The following is a 25,186-nucleotide window of genomic DNA, read 5'->3' on the forward strand; positions in this document are numbered from 1 at the left end:
CTCAGAAGCTCACGGTGAAATCCTGGCTCCATGCAAACAGCAGAACTCCCTTGCCTTCGAAAGACGTTTCCCACTGTAAATTCCAGAGCCATTTGCAGAACTGTCTGTCTGCTTAATTGCTCAGCCCTGTTGTTGGTTTCTGTCAGCATTACCTTCCCCGCATACCTAATAGTGGATTTGCTCTAGTTACTTAGCTAATTAGCTTTCAGAGCATCTACTGTGTACCTGGTAGGGGCACTTGAAGGGCCATCCTATAAACAGGCTTAATAATGGCTAAATAAAATAAATGCTAATTTCTTTCCCTACAGGCACGCTTGAAAAATTAGGGACGTTTCTCCAAAGTAAGTTCTCAAACATACGTTTACAGCTGGCTGTAAAACCCCAGAGGTAGTTTTCCTGGAGGAAGGACAGAGATTACACGGGCTGAGGTTAGGCACTAGGTCTTCCCAACGTAGGCTCTGCCTTTGCCATACAATAAAGGCAACACCGCTCCTCTTAGCCATGCAAACCATGCTTTAATTGTCCTGCATCGATAGCAGCTCTTTTATATTCCCTTGCCATGCAGGAAAAATCCATAATCTGACAACTGCTGATACTCTAGTCCCAGACTCTCCTTATTTACAATACTGGAGTATTGCTGCTATTGACAAAACCATTCTCCGGTGGATGTCATTAAACTCGTCATTTATTCAGCCAATGCTATTTCAAGGCCGCTTGTTTATTCAGTTGCCGTTGACATTTCCTATGGTTTAATTCACGGCAGTGACATCTATAGGTGAGAGCGGGGCAAATTAACCCGCTTCTTAAGCTACAACCAGCCACCAAAGCCAGCCGGAGCTCCCAGGGCTGTTTGTGTTTGTTTATAATATGAAGGATAACTTCAGCAGCATTCCCTTTTGGTTTTCTTTCTATTTAGAAAACAAATGCTAAACCTTCTGGGGGATGTTCAAGCACTCCCTCGCCACTACCTTGAGCCATACATTAACCTCATCAGCAACAACAGGACTAAACGTCCTGGCTCCTGGAACTGAGCAGGTGAGCGTCGCGGAGCTGCCGGGACAGTCGCTGAAGGTAGGAGCTGCCAATCTAAAGCGATTTTTGCCTTTCAGTGAGCAATTTCATTCACGTGCACTGAAGGTCCTCCCCCTTTCCCTCGCTTCCCACTGCCCTTCCAGATGCAATTTTTGCTAAGTGTTCACGACAAACCTGTTCAACCCTGTAAAGAAGCCAAAGGTTCTTTAGACCAGTAATTTAGCTACGTCTGCCACGGCTCCACTGAAAATAGCGCAGCTCCACTGCCGGGGCTTTTGACAGCACAGTGTAAACACACAACTGCAGGCAGGCAGGTATAATGGAAAGTTAACAGCTGGAAGACACGAGCCCAGCGCGTTGTTCCCTCGGCTTTACGCAGTTGCTTTTTCTCGGGCAGCCGACACACAGTGTTTCTAAAGAAGTAACGTTTATGTGCTTTATGCATACCTTGCCTTGGCGTTAGTTACAACCCAATACGTGATGCAAAAGAGACCGAGGTCCACGGCAGAGACAGCTCAGGCCTAAGTGATGAATAAAATCAAACGGGAACCTCAATTCCCTCACTTCCTATCGCTTAAATCCTTGGCAAGTCTACCACCAATTTCATTGTTTTAATGTCATTTTTCTATAGTCTTTTGGTTTGTTGTTTAGAGGAAATAGGAAAAGCAAATTCTTCTCTTCTCCGTGCTCCATCATGAGTAGAATTTGAAGAGGTCAGAAAATTTTGACAAAAATATTTATTAGAAAAATAAGATTTCATTTAATTTCAACTGTACCTGGAAAAAGATTGCTTCCAGACATGTTTTCAGGCTCTGCAGAATGAGCTTTCCCTCCTGACATACGCACACACTTCACTACTATTTTCCAAACTTTTCCAGTTGGAAGACAGTACGAATGTGTGGGAAACACTGTCAAGCTTCGGAACACTTTCCAAATGAAAATAACTTTCAGTTTTGAAAGTAACACTTGCAGTCCTTACCAGGTGTTAAATGTTTGACACGTTAATTTTTAAAGTGACAGTACGACCCTGAGGCTGTTTTTAGGCTAGTTCGGTACAAAATGTCAGACTCCTGCTCCACAGAAGACTCTAGAGCTCTTCAAGACCAACAGCCGGGTTCTAGAAAGGAAAAGAGAAGACTGCCCACAGAGGGGACGTCAACACCTTCCGCTCTCCGCTGAGCAGTGGGGTTGAACGCCGGCCTTACCAACAGAGATACAGGTTGTATCACTACATTAGCCTAAAGGTCTATGATAAAAGACAATAATATATGAGTAGCTAATCCATTTTTTTTCCTTAATTGAGCATTAAATGCAGAACCTATGTGATTACATGATGAATTATGCAGTAATAATATGACCCTGCGGTAAAAATGGAAATTCAGTGGGCAGTCTGTAAACTATAAGCTTTCCGAAAAAACAACCTGTAAATATCTGCCGAGGAAGCGGCATCCTTGGAAAACAATGAGTCATAAATCTTCTTTTTCTTCCCTTGACATACTGAGCACAAAAAGGAGCTAACACGGATAGTAGCTGCTAGCATGTTTGTCTTACACCGGTTTCTTCACGTCTGAGAAGAAAAGGAATCCTTTAAGAAAACAGTAGATAAATATTTGTTCTGGTTCTTTTTTTCTTTTTTTTTCCTTAGATGAAGTGCTCTCACTTCCAGTCACTTATTCCCTGTGTGTCTTGGCTTTTGATGTTGTGTTTCTCTTGCTCAAAATTCATTAAATCAACATTTCGCCATTAAGAGATTCCCACATACCCTGGAACGCATCGACATGACTCACAGGGGGCTGACCACCACATAAAGAGAGAAGAGAATGTAAATATAATTTAGTCAAACATGTATGTCTTACCAGGACGGATTCTACCAGCGCAACTCATGCTGGGTAACATGCTAACTTACAAGCACATCCATTTAACCTAATGCAATACTTTACATAATAAATTAGGGACAGCTTTTCAACAGTGATCACCACCTGGCCAAGCCATGACACTCATGAACAAATATGTTTAAATAAACTCGGAGAGTCCCTATTTTACCAGATGTTTGGCGTATTTTTTGAAATCTGGTTCTTGCTATTCCATGGGAACACAGGCAGCGGAATGACAAAGAACACAGCATTGCAGATGTGTGCATACAAATAGCAGGCCTCTTTCTACCTGAAGCAGCATTGACCTCATCGCATAAACGGAATGAAAGTGTTACAGTAAATAAAGGCGTGACCTGCTTTTTACAGGGTGCCCCTTCAGGCCCTGATTTCAGCTTTGTTTCTTCACGCTCATGCAGAAAGGAGTGCAAGAAAAGGAATCACATATTAAAAGTTTCCTTCTGCAGACGAGAGCTGAAGGCAGCTCGGAGGTTTAAAACGTGGCCAGTTGTAGCCTCAGTGCTGTAACAGCTCCGTTACGCGCATCCCGCCCGCGGCACACGGCCCACCGCACCTCGGGGGAAGGCAGAGACGCCGCGGGAGGCGCGCGGGTAGGCACGGGCAGCGCGGCTGGCCCAGGCACACCTCCTGCCCTCGCCACCACGGAGGTGGTCTGAACCCTTCTCTCGCCCGTCAGGAGGCTTACATGCCTTTCCTAGGTTGTAAACGATGCATGGTATTTAGGCTTGACACGCAGGATATGCGTAGCCATAATTTTCTCACAAATGTAAGGATTTTTTTTCCACCTCATCCGTTCCAAATACTGCAGCCATTTGTAATGCACGATCATGCCATACCACGGTGGTATCGAATCTTTAGCCTCACTGTGATCAAATATTTAAAATACGACTAATAAATTGAATGTAGACTTTAACTGACTGCCACCCTATCCTTTATAATCTACAGATAAATTATACAGGCAGAATCCCTCCAGAAGTACAGAAAAGAACAGACTTTAAATTGGATTGACAGCAACGGTCATTCACAGGCAGTAAGTATCCACTCATGTATTACACAGGCTGCGGGTAAATGGGAAATTGTTGCCTTCAGAACTGTCAGTTCCTCACCTGACATTTACTGCCAAAGATTAAAAGAACCAGTTACAGCTGACAACAGACTGGATTGAAGCTGTACGAAGTATGAAGGCTTAGAATCAGGTCTGCTTCGGTGAAGGCTGGGACACGCACACCTGATTAAAATAAGGACGGTCAGTTATTCTGAAGGTGATAAAAATCTATTCTCTCAAAACAACAAAGATCTGTTTCACAATCTATTTGCTAAATAGGTGGGATGTGAAGTTACTTCCCCTGACAATGAGCATTCCTGGGGAGGAGTAAATGCACAGCACAACATAACAGAACATTTGAAATAAAAGCACACAGGGCATTTTTCAGTGTCATCATTTGTTAATGCTGCCATATGCGACTAATCACAGTCAATTTAGTGTTGATGGTAAGTTTGTCATTTTTACAAGGATTGAGTAATGTTAAATATCACTGTGGGCAGGTGTGACTTATTTAAAAGAAAATTGATACAAGATATGAAGGGCCACATCTACAGTTGGTGTAACAAGTTAGTACTGCCCATTTCAGGACAGTGGAGTGATGCCAAATCAAATCATCGAGGAACCTGCCTCACCATATCCAAACGAATTCTTACATGCTGTTAAAGCAACCCACCAAACCCAACAAGACTGTGCAACCAAAAAGGACGTTTGCCTCTGTTTCAAGAAGTAAGTGCACAAAATAATCTCAGGCTTTGGGATATACGCGTTCTACAGCCAATGTTAGGGGTTTGCCCTTGAAAAATTAAACAGGTGCCTTAGGTTTGGTTCACTTTTCCTTTTTTTCACCCCAGTTAAAAGCACTGATCAGTGCCAGAGCTGGCACACCAGAAAAGATGGACGCAGCGTCACATCTGGTACTTCACAGGCTGCCTTCGAGCTCCCTGACAAACAGCGCCCAGCAATCGAACTGCAGCATGTCCTCTGTACGCTTGGCCATGCTGCCTTCTGAAATACACTACAGGAAGGTTACTAGAGATAAAGGAGTCACAATTCCTCTGCAACTCCAAAGACATCAAGTAAGTCCTCGCAGCCCATTTTCCGTGTTCAGAGGACAGAAAGAATTGCCACCCCAATAGGTCATTAACTGCCTTCTCAGAACTTCGCATTCCTAATAACCTGAGAGACTGACACACAGGCCCCTGTGGCTTTCAAGATCCTCTGCGCTCGTGGGTTGCACCTGAAATGAGAAGGAATGGGTTACTCCATGTGAAGGGGGGTCATAAAAAGCTCGCAGGCAGCTTGCTAGTGGGTGTTCAGGAGCTGGCTCGAAACAAGACGCTGGCAGGTTGCAACCACTGGGGATAACGCGCCACGCTCTTTCCTCCCCTCCAGCTGCCAGTGTTAAGAAGATCCATAAAACAGGAGGAAATCCACAATACAGTTCAAAACCAGTAAATCCCTGTGTTTCCCTGCAATTTCTTCTCAGCCTTATTCTGCTGCTTTGAAGACGGGCGCGATGCTGCACCCTCGGTCCGTGGGTGTGCAGCTCCACACCTCCCCAGGATCCCACCTCTGCAACAGGCGCTTCAGCGCTCTCGTAAGAGACGCCTACTCTGACACCCCGCATCTACAGCCCGCCGTACCTGCCCCGGGCAGGCCTCGAGGCAAAGTCGTTAAGGTTAACTTTAAACGTGGCGTAGTTCTACTAGCTCACACAGGAGAGGTTGCGTGCTTGAAGTTAATCCTTGCATAAACTATTTCCTCTTGTTCAAACCAAGAGGACTGTTCTTGGCAATATGGACTATGCCGCGGTATCTGTTTGTCTGTCGGGGGGACCCGACAGGCAGCCTCGGGTAGGATATGACTACAGTATAAATATTTAACACAACTTTTCATTTTAATTTCATCATAGGTCTTCGTAATGATTTCCTATGCTTTACTAATTCACATCCTCCTCTGTAAGGCAGGTTATTTTCAAAAGCCCTCTGAAGTACAGGGAAGATGAAACCACAAAAGGAACCAGTATCAGGGCAGGAACTAGTAAAAAAAAAAAAAAAAACTTTCACAAAGCATTTCAACACCTGCGTTTTGGGAGGCTCGTCCTGAAACATGGCATCTGATCAGCTGCGAACCTGGCAAGCTAAGGATGCATCTCTTCACACGGTGCAGATGGCATCACTTTAATTACTCTTCAGCATCATGTGTTGAATAGCACTCTTTTTTTTTTTTTTTTAAATAAATGGACTGTTGTCTTTGCCTTCATATGAATGCTCCCATATTGAACATTCAAGTGAGGGAACTCGGAGCAGGAGGAAAAAAAAATCCCCATGAACCAGGGATCTTTCTGTAGTACTCCATAGTAATTATTTCACACCAAAAAGACAGAAGTTGACAGAATGAACATATGATCAAAATCATGGGCAATATTAAAGCTGCATTTCCTAGTTACGGGAGCATAGGACTGGGTTGCTTGGAAACACAGCCTGCCGGCTCCAGCCACGCTCTGCTCGGAAACCAGCCATAAAAGGAACTCCCATGCCATTGCAGCGTTGCTACGGCAACGTGCAGAAGTGATGGATCCCAAGTTAGAGACACACCTTAAGCGAGAATATGTTTCCTCTCGCTTTAAACACTTTCCAACCCATAAATACATGGAGTCTGCAATTCTAAAAAGCTGCCAGCAAGGCTAACTTAGGGGGTTTTTTGTAAGCATTCACCTCATTTGAGACTTTGCACATGTAGCGAAGCAATTAACGGGGAAGAAAAACCCAAAACGTCATGTCTGCAGGGCTGGACTGCAAGCAGTTCATCCAGCAATAAGGGACAACGCAGAGCAGACGTGGAACTGCATTCTCACAGGGCATTAAAGAACAGCAAGAGGGGGGTGCTAGGCCTGGCAGACGCGAGCTGCGGCGGGGCTGCGCAGTGAGAAGAGCCGGGGTGCAGGCCTGCCCGAGGGGGGATCTCTGGCTGCAGGGGCCTGCCCTGCCCGTGCCACGTCCGAGCAAGGCGCCTGCTGCCCCTCCAGCCCGCGGGACAGCCCGCGCAGTCGAGAGTTTAAAGCATGATTCAGCTGACCAAGCGGGGATGACCTGCAGTCAGATGGGGAAATTCACACCTTTGGGTGACTGACCGTGAACTTGCCCTCCAGGACTGCTGGGTGATGCGGGGTAAGGGCTCAGATGGAGGCACCCGTGTTCGAGACACCCGCTTGTGATCTGATAGATCCTACCTTTATGCCACCTCACTGCCCCACTGGACGCACTGGTAACACAGCTACCTCGGACTCTCTGACAGAGAAGACCAAAGATCTGTCACGCCCTAAAAAACCAGCCTGACGGGGGGTCGTTCACTACGACCACGTGGAAGAGTAAATTTTTTGACTCCCAGAAGTAAGCTTTCCCCTTGAAGCCAAAGAGTTACGTGGAAGAGTAAATTTTTTGACTCCCAGAAGTAAGCTTTCCCCTTGAAGCCAAAGAGTTACGTGGGTTTGCAGGTGTCAGCTTTAACCCAGCGTGCAATTCCTTTACTTCCAGCAGCTGCTGTCCACCACCTCGTTCCTGCGCAGCGATTACACCGCTAAACCAGACACATAACTTGACAGGGAACTGCACTTCTCAGAGTCAATCGGTGCCAGCTTGTAGCGATGTCAAGCCCGCATTCATCTCGCCGGTGGTAGCCAGATCCTCAGGCAAACACCAAGCGCCAACGATGAGCGCAGACACAGAGCTTCTCTTTCTGTGCTGTGACGTGCCGATGACTGGCACGGAGTACGAGGGGGGTTAACAGAAGCCCAGTTCTTTTTTTCCCTGAAAATGTCTAAAATGGCCCCACGAACCAAAATTATAAGATAATTATACTCCTCCTTGAGCTGAACACAAAAAGGTTATTCACTACAAAGCCCTAGCAACCATCTTACCCTTAAAGAAAAAGAAAGCAGACTGCCAAAGCAGTAATGAAATGACACACAACTGTTAATTTCATGTCTGTTTTTCAGAAGTCTGTAATAATAACCAGTAATTCCTTACAAAGCACCCATTCTTGCTCCCTAATTCCCACCTAGGGATATTAAAAGACTTAACCATTCCCTAGCTGTATCCTTTAGGAAGATAATGTCCACTTTATTCCTTAAGTAAAAATACACAAATCTTTTTTAAGGGAAATAATCAAATTTATAAAGGCTCTATGAAAACGCTGCAGTGGGTCCAAAGGGCTTGGCAGGACCAGTAATGACATCTGAAGGTGCAGATGAATTTTTCTGTGGCCCAACATGAGGTGACTTTGATGGCCCCAGCACAGTGCTTCGTGTCAGAAGGTCAGCTTGTATGGTCTTAACAGTTCTGAGCAGAACAGAATGAGAACTGCACCAACCAGACAAAGCTGCCCAGGTTTATGCTGTAATTAGCTGAAAACACACAATTTCATCATCACTATTTGCGTGTTTTTCAAGAGGACACGTATTTATTACCAAGTAAATAGAGATCTGAAAATAATAGCAAAGGCAGGCAGGATTAGGAGTAGCTCCTCTAATTGTGTTGCAACACGATGTTACCGCATAATGAAGAAGAATTCAGTTCCAGAAGCAGAAATCTCTGTGCAGCTCCTGTGATCAGCCACTTGGGAGAAAGAACTGCCTCAAAACATTGATCCTGCTGACTGACTCAGGATTGACATTAACAGGTCTGCTAGTCTCATCCAGCTGCCAGCTGCTCTTATGTATGTAGGAATAAACTGGGCTACAAAGATACTTGTGGCATCACAAAAAAAAAAAGCATATTCACATATGGTACCTACTCCACAAAAACAGATGCAGGTATAAACATCGTGGAGTTGAAACAGGGAGAACCTTTGGTGAGCAGCCACGAACGTACGGGCACCACCCCACGTGGGTTTACGCAGCACTAACACATTCTCTCTGCAGCCAGTGCACAGTCTGCAGCGGGTCTCGGCGACAAACGCGGCCTCCTTAGCGCGAGGCAAAGCCAGAGGCTTCTGGGCGTAGCTCTGGAAGTCCTCACGGCACTCGGTCAGAACGGTAACGGTGGCTGCAAAGGCTCAGCCCTGCTTCAGTTCCGGGGGCTTCCAGAACTGAGCTCAAGCTTCTGCCTTCCACAGGGCACGTGCGAGCCACTTGCCAGCACGCTGCAGGGCCCGGGTCGAGGATGCAACGGTTCAGCCCACGCTGCGGGCCAAAATGTCAGCCCTCGATCATGGGTTTGGTCCCCAGGGCCAATTTCAGCCTGATGTTCCCTGTGAGTTCTGAAGCGTAACCTACAGCACAACACCATAAACACTTTCTATTACTGTACGCTGCCTAATAAGCAATTCAACAAGCATTATAGTTTTATTTACATCTGAAAGAGCCACAGTAAAAAAAATCCTGGGCAGGCTATGCATAAATGCATGAAATTTCTCCTACTTCACTAATGAACTATTGTGTGTAAAAAAATTAATCTCATTCCACCCATGATAGATCTGGTTTCATTTTTGAAGCAGGGAAATTTAGACGCATGTAATTTGTAGAAGGGGGAGCCAAAATTCAAGAGATTCACTCTAGATCAACCAGGCAGTTGTTTTATTTATCCAGCACCCTTCAGAAGAATTATCTGGAGGCACTTTCCACTGCAAAAAATAACTCAAGTTGGCAAACTTCCAGGAGGGCGGCTGCTGTTGACCATGCCTCATGACACCGTTTGTATGGCAAACGGGTTCCTTAATGCACGCTTTTTCTATCCAAATTTGCTTTATATCCTAAAGTTACAACTACAGTCACTCTGAGCAGGTATTTCTTGAGAGCTCATTCACAAAAAAACAGTTGGCCAAAACCAGCTGTTCTGTGGGCTGGAAACACACCTTCCTCACACAGCTCTGCGTGCTTTCAGGACAGCGACACTCACTCCCAGCTCTAGGCAGGGTTCTCAGTCGCTTTATTTCTGCATTTAAGGAAGAGATGGGAGCGGAAAGGAAGCTGTCGAAGCCTTTTTTGCATTCTGCATATTCTGGTGCAACCCCGGTCTGTGTGTACTTTACGTAGCGCACAAGACAGATGAGCCTCAGAACCAAAGCTCACATCAAGCTTTATGTAAAATACTTGCACAGCAGACTCAAAAACAAAGCAGAGCTCCCGGAAACAAAGCAGAGCTCTGAAGCAGAGCCTCAGGAAAGGCAGCTCTCTACCGACTTGTGCCAGCAAGCCCTGTACATTTTCATTATTTATATCGAGCTTCGATGAGCAATGTGCACTAGGTACAATGTACTGTACAAATCAGAGTCGGCTCCAAAAATTTACAGTCTAACGGCACCAAAGGCGCACACGAATCAATACAAAATGTACATGGGATGATGTATGGCATTTTGAGTGGGGAAGCGGCGAGAAATAGGTTCCGTCTTAAGAATCAGTTTTAGAAAAAAATGGGTATTTGTGAACCCTGCTTGGACAGCTATTCGAGCACATGGAGAGGCTCAGAACAAAGGAAAAATCACAGAGCCAGAAACAGTGAGGGGAGAGGGAGAGAAGGATCATGAACACACAGGGCTTAGGTGGCTTCAGAAGCTAAAGAAGCGATGAAGATACACAGGGAGAGAGCGCTCAGCAGTGCCTCAGTGAAGCCGGAATGGATCAGGAATGTGAACCTGATGAACAAAGCAACACAGATGATTTCAAACCAAGGGCATGCCCAAGTGAAGTGAACCCTGGCACGGTTGGTAGACATTTGGCTTTTAATTTTGAATTAGAGAGATGCCCAATAGTGAATCCGGAGCTTAAGGCTGTGCTATAAAATGGTATTTCAAAATAAAAACAGTAGCACAGGCATTTTCACTTCTGCGTCTAGTCACACAGGATTAGTTTCAAACTTTCGTATTTTCCAGGTGGTTTTGTCTCCTCTCCATGTAGCTTTCTGAAGGAATTGTTGGGATTAGGTTCAAACTACAATTTAGCCTCAGATGTCATAACCTTCACTACTCAAGAACATCTCCCGAGCATTAAAACTAGATAGAGATCCATTAAAACTAGTTCTAAGATCCTCAACAGGTACCATGCAACAAGTAGGTTTATTCTGCAAAGCTAGGTGCTATGGGGTTTTGTCAAGTATTTTGCCACACTCTGACTAAAACCTCATGTGCTACACAATCACACTTGATTAACCGAGGCCTCTGTGCAAACGCGTGATTAATTTGGTACCTTCGCTAAGCTGGTGGTGCCCCTCCCCACAGCGAGTGGGATACACGCACAATCAATGACCGCACCTAAAATCCTCTTCATGGGAAACGATATCCCTACAATAGATTAAGACCTTGACTACAGCATTATGTTTGCTGCCTGAAGACGTTAACCTTCTCTCATCTCCACTTTGCACAAAAACCTTTGTTAAATTGTGATCTTCCAACAGCTAGTTTCTGCGCTAAGCATGCAGAGCTCCTGGCGTTACGGAGAATACAGTCTAGCAATTACCGTGTACGGAAGGACAAGGACACAGCAGAATTAAGGCTGCAGTGCACGCTGTGTGTACAGCGCTTATGCTTATACACAACATAAAGGTGAAAAGCGGGATCTGTTAAGTAGTTTAACTCTCGAGTTTCCTGCTTGTATCACTTTGTGGTAGGTATACAGCAACGCTAAAGGCTCCGCAGTATTCTACTGATCACATACTATGAAACTATGCGCCCTAATGGGGAAAAAAAGACTGGCAATTGTTGGCATTGACACAAAGGGCATCGTGAGACAGACCCTGAACAGCAGACAGCAAAGCCAGCGCAGGAGCAGGACCTGAGACCTGCAGCACCTCAAGAGAAGCATCTGTGCGAGGCAACAGCTCCTCTCTTCTGGCTGCCATCGAATTCTAAGTAGAACAGCAACAGGGACACTGCTCTTCACAAAAGGCAAGACACCACCAGTAAAGGGACCAGTACCACCTTCCCTCTCTGAAAGACAATGACTCTAAGTCCCTGTTAAGCTTCTCCCAACATATTTAACATCTAAGTTGGGAAAAAAAAAAAAAAAAAAAAAAAAGACGACGACAGCCTGGAGCCCTTTCTTCCCCCCAGGAAGGCGTGCCTACATTACAGCACGCGTCCCATAGAATTACTAGTATTGCAACTACTTGGCAACAGAAGTAACGAGGTGCAAAGCTAGAAGAGGTGAGGAAAACAAAGAACCAGTCCTCCTTTGTTCTACAGGGGGTGTTACTCCTGACATTTGTGCGGGAATGATGCTCAGCAGGCTGGAATGGGAACGTGCCAGCCCGCGGAAAGGGAGAACTTGCTCTATGCTCTCACCTTCGAGTTATCAGATCGCCAAAACATGCATCAATTTGTCAGACAGAATTTAAAGCTCGTTCAAGCAATTCAGAATGGCCCTTCCTCCTCTCAAGCGAGGCGGCCAGAACGCGCAAGAGGAGGCAACACAGCGAAGGGCTGATATGGAAAAGCCTTCCTGTGCCAACAGCTCCTTTTCCTGAAGCAAAGACTGTCCCCAGTGCCAGCCAGAGGCTCTTCCGGCGCTCCACAGTTTTCCCACGTTTTTTCGTTTCTTTACTCGTCCCCCACCTCCACCCCCTCCAATTGCTTTAAGGCAAATTGTTAAATGGAGCTCTCTTTCCCTTCCTTTCTGGGAGGAATACCCACTTTTGGGAAATTTCAACCAATGACCACCAAAACTCCAGATGACTGGAGGCTTACCAACGTGACACCCATCTACAAGAAGGGCCAGAAGGAGGATGCAGGGAACTACAGGCCTGTCAGCCTGACCTCGGTGCTGGGGAAGGTCATGGAGCGGTTCATCTTGAGTGAGCTCACCAGGCAAGCGCAGGACAGCCAGGGGATTAGGTACAGCCAGCATGGCTTCGTGACCAGCCTGATCTCCTTCTATGACCAGTGGATGACGGAAAGGCTGTGGATGTTGTCTGCCCGCACTTTAGCAAAGCCTTTGACACCGTCTCCCACAGCATCCTCCTTGAAAAGCTGGCGGCTCATGGCTTAGACAGGCGTACTCTTTGTTGGGTAAAACACTGGCTGGATGGCCGAGCCCAGAGGGTTTTGGTGAACAGAGCTAAATCCAGCTGGTGGCTGGTCACGAGCGGGGCTCCCCAGGGCTCAGTGTTGCAGCCGGTTCTGTTAAATGACTTTATCAATGGTCTGGATGAGGGGACCGAGTGCACCCTCAGTCAGTTTGCAGGTGACACCAAGTTGGGCAGGAGTGTCGATCTGGTCGAGGGCAGGAGGGCTCTGCAGAGGGATCTGGACAGGCTGGATCCATGGGCTGAGGCCAATTCTATGAGGTTTAACAAGGCCCAGTGCCGGGTCCTGCCCTTGGGTCACACCAACCCCAGGCAGCGCCCCAGGCCTGGGGCAGAGGGGCTGGGAAGTGCCCGGCGGAGAAGGCCCTGGGGGTGCTGGCTGACAGCCGGCTGGGCATGAGCCAGCAGTGCCCGGGTGGCCAAGGAGGCCACCAGCCCCCGGGCTTGTGTCAGCACTGGGGTGGCCAGCAGGGGCCGGGCAGGGATGGGGCCCCTGTGCTCGGCCCTGGGGAGGCCCCACCTCGAGTGCTGGGCTCAGGTTTGGGCCCCTCGGGACAAGAAGGGCCTGGAGGGGCTGGAGCGTGTCCAGAGAAGGGCAGCGGGGCTGGGGCAGGGTCTGGAGCACAAGTGTGCTGGGGGGCGGCTGAGGGGGCTGGGGGGGTTTAGCCTGGAGAAGGGGGGCTGAGGGGAGCCCTTCTTGCTCTCTGCAGCTGCCTGAGAGGGGCTGGAGTGAGGGGGGGGCTGGTCTCTGCTCCCAAGTCACCAGTGACAGGACGAGAGGAACCGGCCCCAGGCTGCGCCAGGGGAGGTTTAGGTTGGCTATTAGGGAAAATGCCTTCCCTGCCAGAGCGGTCAGGCCCTGGCACAGGCTGCCCAGAGAGGTGGGGGAGTCACCGTCCCTGGGGGCGTTCAGAAAAGATGTAGATGTGGCCCTTGGGGACATGGTTTAGGAGGCCTGGGGGTGCTGGGGTGATGGTTGGCCTTGATGAACTTAGAGGTCTTTCCCAACCTTGATGATTCTATTAAAAGAAGGGAATAGGAATAAACTAAGGAATAAAAGGGGAAGGGAATAAAATAAATAGCAATCAAAACCGAGAAACTGAATCTCCTCAGCAGCATTGTTTTTTTTCATGAGTACAGGATAGACTGATGTTTTTTCCAAAAAAGGACATTTTGTGCATATTTACATATATGCGCTAACGTACCTACAAGACTAAAGCCTGCAATAGCCTCTCTGCTTGTGAAAACACTGCATACAGAGTGTTTGATGAGCTTGAAAATGTTTTTGGAATCACTTTCAGAGGACTGTAAGCAAGACACAGAAAATGAACTCTGTGATATCCAGAAGGGTTTTAACGTTTGTCTACCTCTCCTTATAACCTTTCTGAAAACACTTCTGTCAGGCAGAGGAAAAAAGAAAAATCCAGAAAAACATTGCTTCAGGATTGGAAGACTGTAACGCACCTTTCTGCTCTTAATGAAGTTAATGCAGAGTTTATAATTGACCAAAACTAGAACATGACTGAGTCAGCCAGTGTCACAAACTGACACAACCACTGAATATCCTGTTTATTGTTTTTAAACTGATGCTCCATTAAAATTCTTGAGGCCATACCAAGAAGAAATTCTGCCAAAAGCTGCCCATTAACAAGCAATTAATATACAAGCTTTAAAGTACAAGGTTGCTCATGCCATCCCACATAAAATATTCTTTGCCTGCTATTTCTCACTGGAGACATTTTCTGACAGAACATTCTATCTCTGCCAGGGATTTCAAAAAGTAGACTGTAATTCTCGAGAAGAATAAAGTCTATACTTGCTTGCTCTCAGAATACTTGGATTGATTAAACTTTAATCTTAAAGGCTGTTTTCTGGCCCACTTAACAACTGATGTAATAACAGAAATGACACCGTTAGCTGTACAGCATCTGCCAGCTATCAGAACAGGGTAACAAGGCCATTCAAATATACACTGTGAATATGTAATTTGTAACATGAGGACTCAGGAGGATAAAAAAGTTCACTTTGGGCTTGCACCATCAACATTTATACTGTGGTCTCCTGTACCCACCAGGCAAAAAAGTCCTGACTTCAGCAGCAGAATTTCTTTGCATTGATAATTCTCATCGTGGGAAACAGTGCAGATGAAAACAGCCTTTGAAGAAGTTCTCCTCCACATCTGGCCCATACAAGGGCAAGTGAGGGTCTAAGCAGTAGCCATGGTTCTGCATTTCAGTTTCCCAACCATAATAACTACTTACAGAAGACTGACCATGGCTATTTTTCCTTTAACCAGAGGACAGACTGAAGGTCTGAACCAGGTTCCTCATCTGCTGCAGGGCTTACACAAATATGGGCTGTCTGGTGCTTGGGGCCAACCCACGACGCACCCATCCTTGCAAAGTAGACGTTAACCTGTACAGCAAATCCAAGAACAAAGGCTAAAACAGAAAACCCCATCAAAAGGGCAAATGCAACTCCACATTCCTCAGAGGACAAAGGATTGTTGTGGTTTTCAAAGTAAAATATAGCTTATAAAAAACATCACTAAATTATGTGTTTTGCCTGGTAAAAAATAGTTTCAGACCGGAGGCAATTACTAGCCCATATCTAGGAGTCCGACAGCGTTGGAGCTCCTCCAGCTGTATAATTCAGACCTGCCAACTGTCACTCATTTAAATTGAGGCATGTAAGTTTTTTGGCTTTAATTAGCAAAACCCCAAAGCCTTCATTGCCTCAATCCCGCAATACTAGACATATTATCAGGCTTAGTCAAATGACCTTTATCACATTAAGGAACCCAGAGCTGACAAATAAAGGCTCTTACAACAACTTCAGTTTTTGTGGTGGGCTTCTGCACACACCCCCAGCCCGCCGTCCTGCCTACATCCAGTAGCAAAAGCTACTGACAGTTACAGAAAGCAGAGGTCCTACAGCGCACAAAGATCCTCTCGCTCACCTGCCGTTCTTGCTTCTGGCAACCCCCGGTTAACAGGCTGCCTGAGCTGCGCGTTACCTTAAGACCATTGTGTTATTCAGCAGTAACTGATGGACCCATCCTCTACTCATGTGTGGAATCCCTTCTTCAACCTATTTATACTTTTGTCCTCCACGGAACTGCTTCCATATTTTAATTACATGGCATTTCATTAGTTTATTCATCAAAATGAACAAAACCTCTTGCGATAAGATTCAGTGGATCAAACATTGATTCACTTCAATTACCTTGAGATATATATGAAATAAGTATATTTCTTCTAATTCCAAACACTATGCCTTCAATTATAAAGAATTATGTTTTAAAATCAGCCTACTCGTGCTCCTTCGCTTTCTTCTTGTCTGAATTTTAAGCTTAGTACAATTAAAGTACCAAGATGCAGTTTTGTTTTTAGCCAGCAGTACCTGATCTTAAAATGTCCTGTGGTAAAGTGCTGCTCTTCAATTTTGCATTCATCTCCAGCATTTCTGAACTCCATCTATTCTCATTTATATTTGCACTTCAGTTTTCATGCAACAGAATCCAGCTTTAGAACACGATAAACAAGTCGCGATCCTCTAAGAATACATCAATTCCCAGATGGTGAAAGAAAGCAAAACCAGATCTTCATGTGAAGATCTAGCTCTTAAAAGATTCCCCCTTAGGCAGTGTAGAGGCCTGCAAAAAGCATGAACATAAATACCATCATTTTCCCAGATACCACTGTTTTTGGTATCATTCAAGTTCCTGTCGTGGCCACGCTGTAATTTTGAACAAAATAACAGACTATTCCACTGCAGAAATAATCTGAATTCAAATGTGACTCTTCAGTGAGTCAGGTGAGGTTTGTCACCGTTATGGAGGATTTTATACTGTTTTGATAATCCTTTACAATCAACATTTGCAACTGTATGTGAGGCACTGTTGGCTGTTAGTTTAGGACACCCTTGCAAACAAGGTCATCAATCTCATAACCACTATCCAGATACAACATTTTAAATAAATGTCATTCCAAAGTGACCGATAAGGCTGAGACCTTCCCGTTTTCATAGCCCCAAGCTGGATTTTGCAGTGCTTATTCCTAAAATATAACTGCACAAAGAAGAAACCCAGGCTTTGAAAATCATTTGATTCTGCTCGCTCAGGGGCATGCTGGAGGTATTTTTGCCACACAAGAATTCTAAAAGCATCTTAGGGAAACCCAAGCTTCCTCTCAGGGCACACTCCTGATTACATGCGCTGCAGGACAGCAATTTTATAACGGTATTTCTGACTTGTAGGTGTTGCACGCTACAGATTCTCTTTATGATGCTAAACCATAACAAAGCGCACACACAAAAAGAAAAAGATACAATGCAGAACACAGACTGACATGTAAATCCAGAGATTCATGGGTGGGATAAAGCTAGCTGAAACAGAAACCTCAAGCATGTTGTTTATATAAAGAAAAAGCAACTTTAAATCACATGGGTAACACAGTGGGCTTTTATCTGTAAGTTCTTGGCCTCCCTCACTTGCCCAGCACAATTGCTGCATTAGCAAGAGAGTCAGCAATAAAAACTCACTCCTGAAATAATGCAGACAGAAAGACGAAGGCAAGGTCAAAAAAGAAAAAAATAATTTAAAAAAGCTAAAGATTCAATTTAAAAAGCCAAACAAACTGAATTAATGGTTCTGTGAGGGAAGTCTGTCTGTGGTCACCTGAACTGTTACTAAAACCAGCTTGATTTCAGTGGGGAAAAAAGAGCGGGGCCCTTATCCAGCCCCGTAATGTATTAAGAGGTAGTTGGTGTGCAAGCTCTGAGCAGATGTTGCTCCCAGATCCCTGCTGCTTGTGCGCTGTAGATTATGGGCCAGATTTACAACGTTATTTGGGGACTTAAGCACATTACTACATGTCACATGGGATTTGGCAGGAATGCCAAACAAGGTTACACCTCTTATGTAGGTTATATTATCATAGCAGTTGGAGATTCTCCTGACATTGCGTCTTTAACTTCCCCGGGCAATGAGCGCTTTACTTCTGCATACTTCACAAATCCACATGCACCAAAAAACAGAATAATGCCAGCAGTAAGTGAAGGAAATAGCCATGGCTGTGCTGACACAAAGACATTTCTGTTACTCTGAAACCTGATACTACTGGGCAATATTCTCTCTCTACCTAATTAATATTTTTCAACATTTAAATTTTTTTTTTCCCTGTTTGCAGTAAGAGATTGGATGAACAGTAAAAAAAAATCAGTTCAATAAGCCTCATGGGCTGACCTCAGTGAACAAGGAAATTCCCAATTAAGAGATACTACTGAGCTCTGGAAACCTGACAATATTAAGAACAGTGGAGGTAAACTAAGGGCAAAGTAAAGGCTTTAAATATACCCAATCTTTGCTAGCACCCATGCTGCCCTTTTGTTCTTTTTGTCCTTGTCAGCAGGACAAATCCACAAAATGTTGGTATGTGCCAGACAGAGCAAAGTCTGACACGTGCCATTATATTTACTTATGCTCCTGTGTCACTATAATTTATCAAAATATTAATAAAATTCCTTTCGATACAGCAAAATAAGAAGAGGCACCCAGGTTTAGGAACACCTGTAGTTCCACGCCGGCTTACAACGCACAAGCTGGACGCTGCCACTGTGTTTTCCTCTGGAAGATGGGCAAGACAGAACACAGCCTAACAAAAGGTATGTCTGCATCACGCCTTCATTGAGAATTGAAAACACAACAATGCTGTGGTTAGTCTTCTGGAAGCATTCTTTAAAAACAAACAAAAAAAAAAAATCCCAAACATGCGGTCTCTGAAGCAAGAGCAGAAACCTCACCGTATCCCTTCTGCTCTTGTGTAAACGCGCCTAACATCCACGGGGAGATTTCTCACAGAAGCATCGTGAGATGTGACCGAGGACCTGCACCAAGCCAGCACCACAGCTGCTCCAACACCGGCGGCCGGGTTGTCCCTCCGCCAGCGCCTCGGGAGCCGCGGCAGGCACCCCCGCGCTGCCGCAGGCCCGAACCCCGCGCAGACGGTCGGGGGGAGGTCCGGGCCCCGTTAACTCCAGGTCCCCGGCCCTCGGCTGCTCACCGGCAGCGGTCAAAGGGGCTGGAAACACCCGAACACAGACCCGGGCGCCCTTTGCAAGGCCCCGGGGAGAGGCCGGCCTTCCTCCAAGGCCTGAGAGGAGGGGCAGGCCGCGGCCTCCCCGCTGCCAGAAGCCCCCACCCCGCGCCACCCCGGTCCCAGGTCCCGGATCCCGGCTGAGGCGCCGCCAGCACCCCCCCGCCCCCGCCGCCCTCTCCTCACGACGGCGCCGCCCCGCCCCGCCCCGCCCCGCCCGAGCGGCCGTTGGGGAGGGCGGGAAAGGATCGCCCGCGCGCCGGCGGGCCCGGTTGCCGCGGCAACAGGCAGACGCCGTCCCGCGCCCGAGGGGCCGGGACCGCCCCCGCGCCCACCGGGGCTCCACCGGCCCCGCCAGCCCCCTCACGGGGCGCCGCCAGCCCCCGGGGTCCCGCCGCCGCCTCACGGGGGGCCGCCTCCCTCAGCGCTCCCCGGGGGAGCGGCGACGCCCGCAGCGCTCGCTCACTCACGGGCGTGTTTTCCCGCCGGGAAATGGCCTCCACGGCTCGGCCGGGTCACTCCTCCCGCGGCCCCCGGTCCCGGGCCGCCTCCCCGCCGCTCCTCCGGACCGCAGCCCGGCGGGGGCCGCTGCTCCTTCCTCTGTGCCGGCTCCAGGTGCTGCCCGACCTTCCCCGCCCCGGGGGCGGCTTCGCCCCTCGCCGAGCTCCCCCTGCCTCCCGCTGGCTGCCCGGGGATGGTGTCCCGTCCCCCCCCGGGACTGCCGCATATCTGGCTGTTGTAACAGATGGCCGTGATTAAACAGGGTGATTAATGTGGAGGAACCTCTGCAGGAACTTGGCAGCAGGACAGGTGATGGTGAGCGTGGCTCCCACTGTATTCCCGGTTACGCAAAGCTGAGGTGAACAGAAGTTGCTTTGTTCCGCCGTGCATGTACCGCAAGACAACACGTTTTACTCACAGCCCTCTACTTAAGATATGGATATCATCAGGGTTAAGCATTTCAGTCCTTCCCAAGATTCGCATCGCAGGCACAAATTAGAAAACGAGGGCCAGCAACACACTCAACGTCCATCGGAGATGATAGACCCTGATGCTGCTGGCTTGCAAGCCGTGCCCCTGCTCCCGAGGCGAAATCAAGCTTCCCTGCAATAATCTGCCTGAAGAAAAATAGTCGGGTAATCAGTCTGACTGACCTTAATCATATGAAGTGGGAAGATGAGCCAGACATCAAAAAAAAAAGCTCGTCTACCATTTCTTGTGCTGTATCAACCCACCCTGGGCCACCCCCTTTCTTTTTAGCCAATCTCTGGTAGTTAAAAAGAAGGTAAATAGTCCTAAGAATAACTTTAGCGGATCATGTACTGAAGGGTTAGGGCCAGGGCAAACCTTGCTCAGTTCCATGGCTGAAGAGATGACACCCTGGAACATGAGATTTGAATTGTTTTGATACAAAGCTGCAAGTGTTACAAGCCTATTGATTGCAGCTGCCAGCAACTTCATTGTCTGTATAACATCCATGAATTAAAGGAATGAACAAGAAAACCCATGGATTCACATGGTCTAAGATCAGAAAGGACTATGAAAAACATCCAGCTCAATTAATCTCCTTACAGTCATAGACCATGTGATTTATCCCAGAAACTGGGTGAAATAGTATCTTTTAAGTAGATAACTAGCTGTGAATATTTCAGGTGATGGTGAGTTCACCACTTGATAAACCATTCCACTGCTCTGTTACCCTCATCACTAGGTAGTGGTGTGGTTGTGGTTGCTCTAAAACTTGCCTGCCAACTTTGCAGGCAGTAAATCTTGTTCTGCTTTTGTCAGTATTGTTGCAAAGCCATTCACTGCCAGGTGCTCCTTAAAGGTGTGTGTAGATACACACAGTGATCAAGTCACCTCTTAACCTTCTTTTCAATTAAGCTGAATAAGTTAAGCTCCTTAAACCTTACATCATTAATGCTTGTTTTCCAGGACCTGGATGATTTTTGTGTCCCGTCTTTGAACTCTATTTAGCATTTCCACATCCTTCTTTAAGAAAAGGGAGGAAAACCAGGTACAGTGTCCTCTTGTTCGTCTCACCAATTCATTGCAGAAGCAAGAGAGAAACTTCTTGATACTAATTTCAGGGTATCCAAGGTCCATCCTCAGCTTCCCCCCCTCCTCTTTTTGAGGCAGCAATGGATCATAGAGAGGATTTTAATTTCTTTCAGTACAGCATTTTCATTCGGCTTGACATGCAGTAGGCATAGTAGAAACTCCTTTTTTAGTAGTACATAATCATTTGAGGCAGAGAAAATGACCCATATGATCTGTGTTCTCATCTGTTGTATTTTCTGGTGTTCTACGAGTAGTTTTGTCGATATCAGTTATGTACAAGACTGATATGCATATAGGGTTGCAGGCTTTGCACTTGTAGGAGATCATACAATGAATAATTAAGGAAAAAATATGGAGTCAAAGCATTATTTGGGTCCCTAAGCAACTGCCAGACCTAGCTCTTGTTTCTGTCTTACTGGTGGAAATACATTCATACACAGTACTATGAGCATGGTATTGTCTCTATAACCATGATATTAAAACAGAGATTTGTATGTATTTTCATGATGACAGAGTATTAAATTGTAAATACAGACCTTAATCGCACTGAACACTTAATTCTAGTCTTCTTGTTCAAAAATTAAAATCATTAAGTTATGCTTTAATGTTTTTGCAGGGCATGGCCTAAACACAGACGGTTCTTGAACTCCAGAGAGACTTCAGCTTCAGCATCAGCTTCAAAAAGAGAAAAAAGTGGAAAGCATTCATGTTTGCCAAACTGTATTCCACTTTCACTAATACCAGCATACAGACTAACTGCTGCAGACTTTCAGTGATGCAACAAGATCGAGTTTGGCCCTTGGGGAATAACATGAGCAGGTTGACTTAGCCTATCTGATATGGAAAATTTTCTCAAGCGTTGGTGTGTCACAGTTCTGAAAATATTAAGTCACTGAAAATGCCTGTGTAAACAGAGTGTCTTAAGGAGAGAATCATAGCTTCTGGCTTCAGAGTCTCTTGCCCTTATTGAATAACCATTCAGCCTCCAACAGCCTATTTCCCCCTCCCTTTTCCTTCTTCACCTCTTCTCTTCCCTCATTCCTTGCGAACGAGGCCTACCTTCAGAGAAGGTAGGTACAAGGGGTAATACCATCGGACACCAGCAGCTGTACCGAGTACAGCTCTGATTGCATCTTTCATTCAGACATGGAAGCCGATGAACTGCAGAAACAGCGTTAGGTATTTTCAGCATAGCTACTCAATGGCATACACTTACAATAGGCCAGTATGATTTTCATTTTGTGGGAACAAGTGCTTCCTTTCTCTTTCTAATTCTAAAAAGTCATCATTAATTTTTGTATGTAAAAACTAGTCCTGCAGAAAACACCAAATCTTTATTCCCAGTTATTAACAATGTAGGATGTGATCGGCGTCAGTGGAATTTTGTCCATGCTTCTTCCCAATGTGTTATAAAAAGTAAAACATAAGGTCGTTCTTCACGTCTGTCTTAATCCTTGTTTTCATTTCCTGAGACTGCTAACAATCAATTTATGCTGTAGAGAGAGAGGTATTTTGTTTGTCTGCTACTGCTTAGCTGACATATTTTCAATGTTACATTGTCTTTTTACACGGGTGACACTGCAGTTTATTGCTTCAGAGCAGCAAAAGAATGGAAGCGTGCTATGAGGTTTATATGACAAATTTTGAGAGCAACGCTTGCATAGGTTGTATTGTTTGAGATACTCTTACAGATTGCACGTGATCACTGTATGCAAAGAAAGAGACTCTGTTAACAGGAATACATCATGTCTTTCACGGAGCAGGAGTTGCAGGTATGCAATTAATGATCTGGTGTCAATGGGTTTTTTAAATTGTATTTTGCCCTCTCTTTGAAAACAAGTAGCTTTATTTTCTATAACAATCTCTCTGATAATCTTTTGAGCTATTGGCGAGTCTATGTAATATTTTTGGATATCAAAATATCCAAGTTGACTCTGCATCTCTTCTGTTTGCACAGGCTGTAATAAGGTTCATTGCTCTCTTTTCTTTTATAGATGCTAAATAGTTTACACAGCAAGAGAAGTAGTTCAAGATGGTTGCTAACTAACAGTTTATGATCAGCTTTCTTGACTCCTTCAATCATTTGTGATATCAGTTTTTTGAAATACATTCTCAGAATATATATTTTGTATCTAAGAAACTTTGATTTTTGACATCTCCTTAGATATCTTTGATTCTTTCAGGAAAACGTTGTCATGGTACTTTCTTAAAGACTGCATTGTGCTCAACAGTCGATGAGTTTTGCTCCTAGCACTTCTGATTTATCTCCCTAGTTCTCTGTGAACATAGCTCACATTATCTCCTCTGGTGCGTGGAACGCATCTATTTTTACAGGCCAGTCAGAACATTCTCTCTGGAAATTTGCATACTGCTCCTTGGATCACACTGCTATACCTTTCTCTCACATTACCTCTCCTTTGTTTCCAATTTAGTTGAGTACAAGTGATTAAGCATCTGGATGTGTTTGGAAGGTAAGATAGTATAGTGGGTAGCGAATAAATCTTTAGGCGTGCAGAGAGCTTCTAAGCACACAGAGATGGATTCTGTCCTTAACACGCAGTTCCAAATAGAGGGCAAGGTAGAATTGTGCTAAGGTGACCAGATTTTTCAATTAGAAAGATAGTGCTTTGGTATTTGCAGCTTTAAAATCCCCACAGTAAATCAGGCATGTTAACCAATCCTGAGATTTGTACAAATGGAATCATGACATCAAACCACAAAGCTGCTGAACTATTTCTTTATGGTTCAAACAACGATAGGGAAAATGTCTGGTAGGTGCCTTCTCTCTGCTCTTCCACACCCTTCCCTATAGGCAGGAACACGGTTTTGTTCTGCATATATTGAGTCATCCCGTTATTGTACTTACCTTGTAATGTCATTCTCAGACATGTTAAGGCAAAATTTAGCCTTCAAGAGTAGTTGGCACAGAACACGTATTCCTTTTATGATTAGAATTACACCAAACTACAGAAATAATTTTGTTGGCATAACAATGTATTTTGTTAAAACAATCTTTATATCCAGTCTGGAATGATGAGTACCAGGACGTGTTTACTGTTCTAAGGAGAAACAGAGTGAAAATGAGTAAAGATTAAAAAGAGGATGATCCCATAAAGCTGTGACACCATAGTCTAAGCAAGCTTACCAAAAGGAATCTCAGTGCCTCCTCAAGTGGTCTTTATGGCCCTCTGCTCCTAGCTTGCTCCCTGTGTTATTGCAGTGAGGCTGAGGACATCTGCTAGCATACTAATCCTAGTAATGGCTTGATGATTCATCAGGGTCTAGATATTGCTCAGAAAAGAACACTAATTCTGTCCATAGTATACTTTGGATTCTAACCGTATCTTACATTACTGAAGTTTCCTGTGATCAGATTCCTAGCCTCCTGCCTATGAAGCTAATACTCTGTTAGACCTTGATGCCACTAATTTCCTGCTAATGAATAGACCAAGCTTATTGAAGGTAGCAGGCAATTTTGCAACTACAAGGGTTAGAATTGGTAAGACAAAGCTTTAATTTGCCACCAATGGCGAGACAGGCTTCCCTTTGAATAGAATCAATTCTAAGAAAACATACACACTTGCTTTTTGTACAGGCGTTGATCAACTGGTGTGAGATATAAAGCACAGGAAAGACAGAACTTCATCAGCGATGCTCAATATGCAAGGGAAATGCCATACAAGATGGATTCAGAGTCTCAGGTAGGCCAGAAAGCAATAGAGAAAACCACTGCAGCATATGTTAAGAGTTATTTTCACTTGGTTATATTAGGTCTGCGAGTAGGTCTTTTAAGATGGCTATTTCTAAGTTATGTAACTTTTATTTCATTATCTTATGTAAAAAACAACAGAAAGTCACGCAGTGACCTTTCCACCAGCATCTTTGTTCTGTACAGAACTGCATTTATTTTATGCAGGGATTAATAATATTTCAATACTTGAATGTAAGTATTTCAAATGGGTCCTTAAAGTGATATCTGCTTACTGCTCCATCACAAGTAGAATTCCTGCTCCTAGCCTTAAAATAGTATTTACAATTCAGTAA

The 25,186-nt window shown here is 45.4% G+C and overlaps 1 protein-coding gene across 1 annotated transcript in view; it reads right to left on the reverse strand.

The window, feature by feature from the left end:
- TANC2 (tetratricopeptide repeat, ankyrin repeat and coiled-coil containing 2) overlaps positions 1-19,692 on the reverse strand; it is a 288,782-nt gene extending 269,090 nt beyond the window's left edge. Inside the window, exon 1 of the mRNA XM_064473522.1 lies at positions 19,552-19,692. The gene's annotated coding sequence lies outside the window, so the exon portion shown is untranslated. The remainder of the gene's footprint in view (positions 1-19,551) is intronic.
- Between the last annotated feature and the right edge of the window lie 5,494 nt (positions 19,693-25,186).

This window comes from Phalacrocorax carbo, chromosome 25, assembly GCF_963921805.1.
Source record: "Phalacrocorax carbo chromosome 25, bPhaCar2.1, whole genome shotgun sequence".
Lineage (NCBI taxonomy): Eukaryota > Metazoa > Chordata > Aves > Suliformes > Phalacrocoracidae > Phalacrocorax > Phalacrocorax carbo.